This window comes from Lutra lutra, chromosome 3, assembly GCF_902655055.1.
Source record: "Lutra lutra chromosome 3, mLutLut1.2, whole genome shotgun sequence".
Lineage (NCBI taxonomy): Eukaryota > Metazoa > Chordata > Mammalia > Carnivora > Mustelidae > Lutra > Lutra lutra.
This window is the reverse complement of record NC_062280.1, coordinates 31,884,715-31,893,871: the sequence shown is the minus strand read 5'-3', so window position 1 is coordinate 31,893,871 and position 9,157 is coordinate 31,884,715. Positions and strand designations below refer to the sequence as shown.

Genomic DNA, 9,157 nt, shown 5'->3' with positions numbered 1-9,157 from the left:
TGGTTCAGCTTCTCCCTTTGTCCGATCTTACTTCCTTCTTTTTCCTTTCACAGGTAATGAACCCTAATAAACACCTTGCACCTCAAAATGCATCGCAGCATCTGCTTCTGGTGAACTCAGCATCTAATACAGTCCCTCACACACACAATGAGCAACTAAATAAAACACCATCCTCGTCTTCATTAATGTGGTTTAAGAGCTTCTTGGCAGAGTTGGGTTGAGAGAGGAGTAGCCTTAGGCATTGACCTCATCAAAGGGGATGAAGATCTGGCTGAAGAGTCCTATAATTGTGATGCTGATGATAATGATAATGATAGCTGCTCTTACTATGTGGTAGATATACTTCTATGACAATACCATGGGAGAGGTACTATTATCATTCTCAGTTTAAAAATGAGAACATTGAATAAGAGAGAGATTCAGAAATACAACTTTCACCTCATAAGTGGTAGAGCCAAGATTTGGGGCCATTTCTTCGTTTTTACTTACTTTTTTTAAAAAAATCTGATAATGAATATCTCATGAAAGCAGGGATTTTTCTCACCTGTGTTCATTAATGAACACTTCAGAACTGCAAAAGTGCCTGGCACATAGTAGGAGCTCAGGAAATATTTGTTGAAAGAATGAATAAATGAATGACCATCAGTTAAGACTTCGAGGTCAATTTCAGAAAGCATTTACTTTGATGGTAGGGATCAGTTCATTTTTTTATTTTTATAGACCTGGGTTATATAACATAGTGTTGTGTACTATTGGTGTTTGTTTAATTAAACTAAGTAAAAATAGAGCTTTCTAGTGACCAACATACTAATTTTGTACCTGCTAACTTAGTCTTCATAAATTAAACTTGAGATGTCTTCTGGGCCACCACCTTTCTGGAGAGCCTCAGAAGACTCAGGGATGCTGTGCATGGAAACTGCATCTATGAGATACCCTTTAGGAAAGTAGAAAAATTTTCCCTTCTTAGGGCATAGCACCCAGGATGCGAAGTTGGACTCTTGGTGCCTATGTGTGCATCAGGAACCCTGAGCCAAATGATGAAACCCAGGGTAATCATCTAGTGAACCAATGGGATATTCCTTCCTGAGAATCTAGCCATGGAACAAAGAGACACCAAATCCAAAAGTTTTTTTTAAATTTGAATCATGTTAAGTATAGAATGGTGGTTAGATCTATGAACTCTTGGCCTGAGCCTCCTTGGTTCCTGCTCCAGCTGAGGTTTGATGGTGACCCAGAGACACCACAATGATCTTCTAACAAATATGCTCCTTAGCTGAAACCCCAGTGACTGGCAACACAAACCACCCCCACAAACACCCTGGGCTCAGGGGCACATCTGTGTTCATTTAGTGGTGGGACATAGCATAGAGGACCAGATAAGTTCACCAGCTCGGGTAAAATGGGAAGCGCCTGATTTTAGTGGAGATGCAAGCACGTGGGACCTAGAGTGGAGGTGGGATAATCACTGAGGATATTTGGGGTCTTTTATCTATAACTTCAGCTGGCCAATTCTAATTCCTGCAAGAGAATACCAAAGAGCAATCATCTGAAGAATTATTATTTTTTTTTTCAGTTTTGGAGTCAGGGAACAGCCAGGTTTTTTAGGTTACCATAAACTTATAAGGTTTGCTTGAAAGTATTTTTAAAGTCCCACTGATTTTTTGCTTTTTGTTTTCTAACTCTAGAAAGATCATTAAAGTGAGCTCTCTCTCATGCCATGTTGGCATTCCCAAGGAAGATTCATGATTGGATGATGTTTCTGGGCAATATAAATCAAACTTGGTGGCCGGGATATGTTGACGGCTTGAAGTAAGTGAAAAATAAATTAGAAAGGGAGAAGGCCTGGGGTAGCAAAGACATAAATTTAAAATTTACATCTCAAAAGATGAAAAATTTGAAAAGCCGTTTTGAAAACCTGGCTTAGACTCATCTAAGTGAGTGAAAATGGGGAGCAAGGGGAATAAGTTAGGAGCATGCGAATGAATTTGGTTTACATAAAAGTCCTTATAACTCCAAAAAAGAAAAAGTACATGATTAAGCAATACCAGAAGTTCCTCTCAAAAGGTATTACAGCCTCAAGAGAAATCATTTAGAATGTTTTAAAAACATTTAAACATTAGAATAGATTACTTTTGTCATTTGAAAAGAGAACATTATATTGAAGGTATACAGTCATCAGGCTAGAGCAATGTTTCCATGATGAATTTATTATATTTATTGGACTTACTTTTCTTGTATTATGCACCTTTTTTCCCCATAAGTCTAAATGCTCATGATTCAGAATTTGCATTAGTTATTGGAACTAAGGAAAACAAATATCCTTAAGAATGACAAAAAAGAAAGAGGTTGGGGGCTTTGGGTTCCAATAGACCTTGCATTTGAGCCTGTCTCTTAAGTAGCTGTATCATCTTGGACAAGTCACTTGGTCTCTGGACTTCAGTGTTCTCAACTCAGAGGTCTTGCCAAAAATAAAGTGAGATACCTCCCTAAACCAAGTATCACAGTGCCAGCTCACAGTAGATACCTAGTAATTGTAGATTATTAATAGATCCCTCCTTCCTCCCCTCTGAAACTTGAAACTTAACAAAGCAAGATTTTAATTTATGTAAATTTGTCCTAGTTTAGAAAGAAACAACTCCCTTGTGGCAGAGATAAGGAGGATGATTATAAAGTTCTACTAAATTAATAAAAAGTGTGCATTTCTGATCTACAGAGGGTTCATTCTACTAAAACTTATTCGAAGTTTCCACATATAATGGTTTATACACCCACTACGCACACCTGCTGCTCTTCCTCACTCCCTTTTTCTACGGAGTAAGGTAGGGTAGGGTCAGGTTGTATATTATTTAAATCAGAATTGAGGGTAAATTGCATCCATAGGACTTTAGCTTTAGGAAGTTTGAATACATTTCAAATGAAGACTTTTGAAAAAAAATTAAATATTTGATGATACAAACTTTCTTTCTAGCTCTCTCTCATCTTCTCCTCTTCCTCAAATCATGATATGACAATTAAAATATTTCCTTTACAGAGCTGTAGATACATGAATCTTGTCTTATAGAAGTGAATGGCATGATGACAAAGGTTAAAACCTGGCTCTTGAAAGCTTGATTTTCACAATCAGGGATGTGTGTGACTAGACAGTGAGTGCAGATGATCTGGATGGAGGTGGGGTGATAAGAAGAATTTGATTTAGTTTACTTTACATATAAGTTTTTCTCTTCTTTAAAAGGCCAGATGCTAACTATTTCAAGTAATTCTGTAAGAGATTTCTGAAAGATGTTGCTGCTGATGGTGATGTGCATTCTTTCATGTTTCTGTCCTATGCCAAGATCATTCTAGCATTTGCTTAGGGGGTCCTCTGTGTGGGCTACTACTTAATAAAATGAGACACCATGGAGGAACCCCTATCTCCTTCCGCCAGAAATCCTGGGTCAGGAGTTGATAGAAGAGTTTTTTAAGTCTGCTTGTATCTTATAGATAGAGTGATAAAAGGACCTAGTTTTGGGGTGCCTGGGTGGCTCAGTGGGTTAATCATCTACCTTCGACTCAGATAGTGATCTCAGGGTCCTGGTATGGAGCCCCGCATTGGGCTCTCTGCTCAGCAGGGAGCCTGCTCTCCCCACCCCTTGCCTGCCTCTCTGCCTACTTGTGATCCCTGTCTGTCAAATAAATAAATAAAATCTTTTAAAAAAAGAACCTAGTTTTAAGCTAAGGAGGTGGGGGGAGATGTTTAAATAAGCCTTTATTTCTTTTATAATATGCATATTTATTATAGAAAAAATAGAAAAATTAAAAATTCGATGGAAGAATGCCAATTCCTCACAAGTCAAACACCCCAAGATAGCCACTGACAGAATAGTTGTAAATTTCTTTCCAGAACACTTCCCAGGTGTCCCAGCAATGGTGGAATGAGGAGCCGCAAGCTATTGAAAGCTCATTCTTCTAATCCGGCTACGTGAGAATGATAATCTCTGATGGGTGAGGAGGTCGCATGAGGATGTCAGGGACGAGTCGTGGGTTGCAGGGACTTAGCTCATTTCCTTCCGCATTATCCTGGATCCAAATGATTTGTCATTTTGGCTTGGAGTGAGGAGCAATGCTCACCTCCTTCCCTCCTACCTTATGGTTCTCGTCTCTTGAGCACATGTGCATCCTGCTTGTCAGCTGGTTCCTGTCAGCTTTGCATGTAATTGCGGGGGTTTGCCAGTCCCCTTAGGGCTTGCTAGCTCACACATGGTCTGTATGGATTCCCGGATAAGCCTCTAAAGGGAGGGTGTAATGGAACAGGGCAGAGCATTAGCAGTGCCTTGCTCCAGAAAACATTTGCCAAAACTTACATTTAGAATGGCTGAACTGATATTTCTCTAACAAATAAGAACTTCTCAAGTAGTCAGCCATGGTTCCATGAGAGCTGAGATTTGATAGGGCAAGTTTCTCTCTATGCCAGGGATGGCACAGAGCTGGATTGTGTAATTATGGGAAAGTTAAACCACTGGAATTTACTGAGAGGGTTGTGGCTAATGGCATAGACTTTTAAGTAAATAATGCATGCTGGGCTGGGGGGCACAGAAAGATCTTCAAAGCGTGCTTTCCTTACAAAACTTCCTGCTATGGAAAAATCTGAATCTGGGCAGAGAGAAAACAAAGAAACAAATAAATTGTAAAAACAAAACAAAACAAAAACTTGTGCAAAAAACCCCAAGAGCTCTCACATCCCTCTCCCTTACTTCAGAACTCTTTCTAGTGATAAGCTCAGGAGTGAAATATTTGGAAGTAAGAAATGCTGTGACTAAACAATGTGTGCCTCTCTTTTCTTCCCCCTGAATTGGAATCCTCAAAAATGAGACTCTTTGGGATCACAGAAATTCTACTACAGGAATATGGTGACTGATAATATCATGTCAGCTATTCTAAGTCAGCCATGAAAATGAGGGACAAGCCTGTGGGATGACTGGGAAGTAAGGGGAAGGGTAACCCGATAGAGACTGAATGAACTCAAGGCATGACCTGTTCTAAGACCTTCACTTCCCTGGAATCTGCCATGTTTTACAGTTCTTTAACATCCAGGTGAACATCCAGTTTAACAATCTGAACTCTCAAGTTCTGGAATTATTTCCATTTGACCATAATCTCCAGTAATCTTCAGACTTCCACACATAGGACCAAAATGTGCATCTTATTATCTCTCCAAATTGTTTCACATGTGAGACCTTATACAAAAAGACCTACTCTCTGACCATCATCTCCCATCCTAAAAACTCTCTCTTACGTGTTCCCACAGCCCCTGCTTTCAGATCTCATTGAGACTTCCAAAATCCCATGTCCTTCTTCACAGCTACCAACTACTTCCTGCCTGTCCCTTCTTCCCTACTTGCTATCGAGGCTTTAGCACTGTAATCCTTCTCTTATCATTCATCTCATCCTCTTACTCTTTTTTTTTTTTTCTAATACATCTGCCTGTTAAACACCCAGATCTGGAATTCCATATTTAAACGCCCATACCTGGATTGAGGAGCAGTGGGGAGAGAAAATCCATACAGCCACAAAGGCCTGTGTTCATAAGTTCATAGTCATAAACTGAACTCAAGAGGGTAGTGTAATGGTTAAGGATGTGACCTCTATGATCAGACTGACTAGAAGCACATTCCAGTTCACCGCTTACTGGACGTGAGACCTCGGGCAAATTATTAAACATTATTTTTTCTATGACTACATTTCCTTATCTGTATCATGGGAATCTAAAAGAAATTGCCTCAGGATCTGTTATGATCATGAGATTTCTTGTGCAGAGAGCAGTATCTGGCATGGACTTCAAACCCATCACCTCTACTCTACTTTCACAAATGATACTTTCCACTTCATAAAGAAAACAGAAGCCCTTAAATGAGAGAAACTCATCATTGGTTCATAAATTTAAGGAGCTGTTATTGTCTTTAATTTGCAGAGTTTGTTTTACTATTCTAGGACATGCAGAAGATAATCTTGATATTGTTTATTCGTCCACACCCAGAGGGGGAATAGAGTACCTTATAGACTATGAAGTTGGCATTCCCATCATTTACAACTACAATATTAATCTGACAAATATGTATTGTCGAATATTTGGTTGTAGACACATGCTTAGGCAAAATGAGGGATAAATGGGTAAGTGGGATAGGTATCACTAAGCAGAATTGGATTGTTCTTAAATATCTAAATCTTGTCACCTCCAACTTGATAAATAACTTCATGTAATTTTTTTCATTTTATGTCTTCCTTTTCTTTTCTTTCTTTATCTTGAAAAAATTATCCCCCGTGTTTATAACTCCATTTTAGAGGTGTTCCACTAGAGCATTCAGTTAAAAACAAACAAAACAAAATAAAACAAACATGCCTGGATATAAAGTGGAAATAGATTATATGTACTAAATTGAACAATAGCTTCTTGCCCTATTTTTAAAATTCAGGAATTTAAACAATAAATATGGAATCCACGGGACTAGAAAATTCCAACCCGGGGGCAAGTCAGTTGATACACTTGGGTGTGCTTTCTCTCACAGTACAGCCTCTATCACACCTGCAAACTTTACTACCATCCAAATGATTTACAGCCATGTAAAACGTCAACTATAAGCAATATGACAAAATACCAAAATTAGATGTCACTCACTGTTTTATGAGCTACAATGTTTAATAAAATAGTTTCTTGGTAAATTCTCTTCTCTACCCCAGCTGTTTTTGTGATATAAAAGAGGATATTCTAGGTAACATCAGTAAATGCAGAAGAAAGGCAACTCCAAGGCCCTCTTCTTCCACAAAAACAGTAAATAAACTGACAAAACGCTCTCAGAATCAACCTTATCAGAACTCTGGAAACTAACCAAAGGTTTACAGCAACCAGACAAACATTTGATCAAGCAGAAGGTGGCTGAAACTCAGTACAAGAGCTTCATGGTGTTTTAGCTTCCCTTGGCCCCAACCTCGCTCCCCAGCTCAAGAATGGTCTTGAAGAAGGCAGCCTGAACTCCTGGTATGGGTTTCCATACTGGCTAATGTAGAGCCAGCTAATCTGCTGGCTAATGCAGAGCAGATCTGTTCTCGAAGAATTATGATTATGAGTTTTGGCTCATATGGCAGTTTCCTGAAGGACTAACTCAAAGGACTGGCATTTATTCCACCTAACTCAGAATTCTTTACATGAGAGACTTGTGGTGGAGAGATGACTACATGGAGACATTTGTCACAAACCTTTAAAGGCAAATTTCTTAGTGGCTGCCATTTGGAGCAAGGGATAATAGTTGGAGGAAATAATAGAGACACTGAAAACTTACTTACAAGGCTAGATGCACATGGGATAGGATGCATACTCAGAAATATTCCAGAAAGCACTAACCTCTCACCTTCACTGAGCTTTTGACTCTGTGCAAGCAGAAAGTGAAAGTTAGATCAGAGTTGTAAATTGCCCAGCTGAGTAATGAAGGTTTACTCTGCAAAGTTTATTTGCAAAAACTGGGAGTTTTTTGGTGGTGGTGGTGGTGGTGGGAGTTCGGGAAGAGATTCCTAGAGGTTTAAGGAAATCTCTGTCAAATCACTAGTCCACCACTAAAGTAACCTAATGAGACATGGGTGTCTACATATGACAAAAAAGAAATACAGATTTTACAAAATTAGTTCAAACAAACAAATGCAGCCACCATAAGCAGCAATAACAAACCCTGAGAAAGGGGGAGAATTTGGTTTCAAGAATTGCAACATTGTGGGCAGAGTCTCAGCCTCGCTGCTGCCACCCAGAGACTGCTGAACCCCCGGCTGTCCTCTGCCACCCACTCCGGACACAGAACATCCAATCATAGATAAAAATGAGCTGATGCAGAGGGCCAAACTGGCCAAGCAGGCTGAGCGATATGAACACATGGCAGCGTGCATGGAGTCTATAACTGAGCAAGGAGCTGAATTATCTGATGAGTAGAGGAATCTTCTCACAGTTGCTTATAAAAATGTTGTAGGAGCCCATAGGTGATCTTGGAGGGTCGTCTCAAGTATTGAGCAAAAGATGGAAGGTGCTGAGAAAAAACAGCAGATGGCTTGAGAATACGGTGAGAAAATTGAGACCGAGCCAAGAGATGTCTGCAATGATATACTGTCTTTTTTGGAAAAGTTTTTGATCCCCAATGCTTCACAAGCAGAGAGCAAAGTCTTCTATTTGAAAATAAAAGGAGACTACTACCGTTACCTGGCCGAGGTTGCTGCTGGTGATGACAAGAAAGGTACTGTAGATCAGTCTCAACAAGCATACCAAGAAGCTTTTGAAATCAGCCAAAAGGAAATGCAACCAACACATCCTATCAGATTGGGTCTGGTCCTTACCTTCTCTGTGTTCTATGATGAAATTCTGACCTCCCTGGAAAAGGTTGCTTTCTTGCAAAGACAGCAAGCTAATAATGCAATTACTGAGAGACAACTTGACATTGTAGACATTGCACACCCAACGAGACAAAGCTGAAACAGAAGAAGGAGGAGAAAATTAACCAGTCTTCTAACTTTTGTCTGCCTCATTCTAAAATTTACATAATAGACCATTTGTCATCCATGCTGTCCCACAAATAGTTTTCTGTTTACAATTTATGACAAGTTTATGTTACTTCTTTTTGGATTTCTATATTTCCATTGTGAATTTTACGTTGAATATTAGGGGAGTAGAGCAAGTTAACATTTAGCGAGTTTTCTGTTTTCATCTTGAGGTGGTCAATATGGGGATGTGGAATTTTTGTAGTAGTTATAAATGTTTGGCATAGTACCTTTGGTACATTGTGGCTTTACAAGTGCCAGTGTTAAAACTGCTTCCATATCTAAGCAAAGAAAACTGCCTACTTATTGGTTTGTCCTGGTGGGGAATAAAAGGGATAATTTGTTCCAGATACAGGTGTAGTTTTTCTGGGTACTTTAAGGTTTGGAGCACTTACTAGGCTGTAGTAGAAATGGATATTCTGTAGATACTACATATTGAACCATGAGTATCTGTGGAATACTCACTCTTAATGTGCACACCTTTCGATTATAGTTGCAGAAGTGTTCCTTTAGTTGTCACCCAATTTACTCTGGATAAGGGCAGAAATGGTTCACATTCCATTTTTTGTAACATTCCCTGCTGTTTGCTTTCATTATTTTTGTTACA

The 9,157-nt window shown here is 39.2% G+C and overlaps 1 pseudogene; it reads left to right on the top strand.

The window, feature by feature from the left end:
• Positions 1–7,789: 7,789 nt before the first annotated feature.
• Positions 7,790–8,510, top strand: LOC125095239 (14-3-3 protein zeta/delta-like; annotated as a pseudogene).
• Positions 8,511–9,157: the final 647 nt, after the last annotated feature.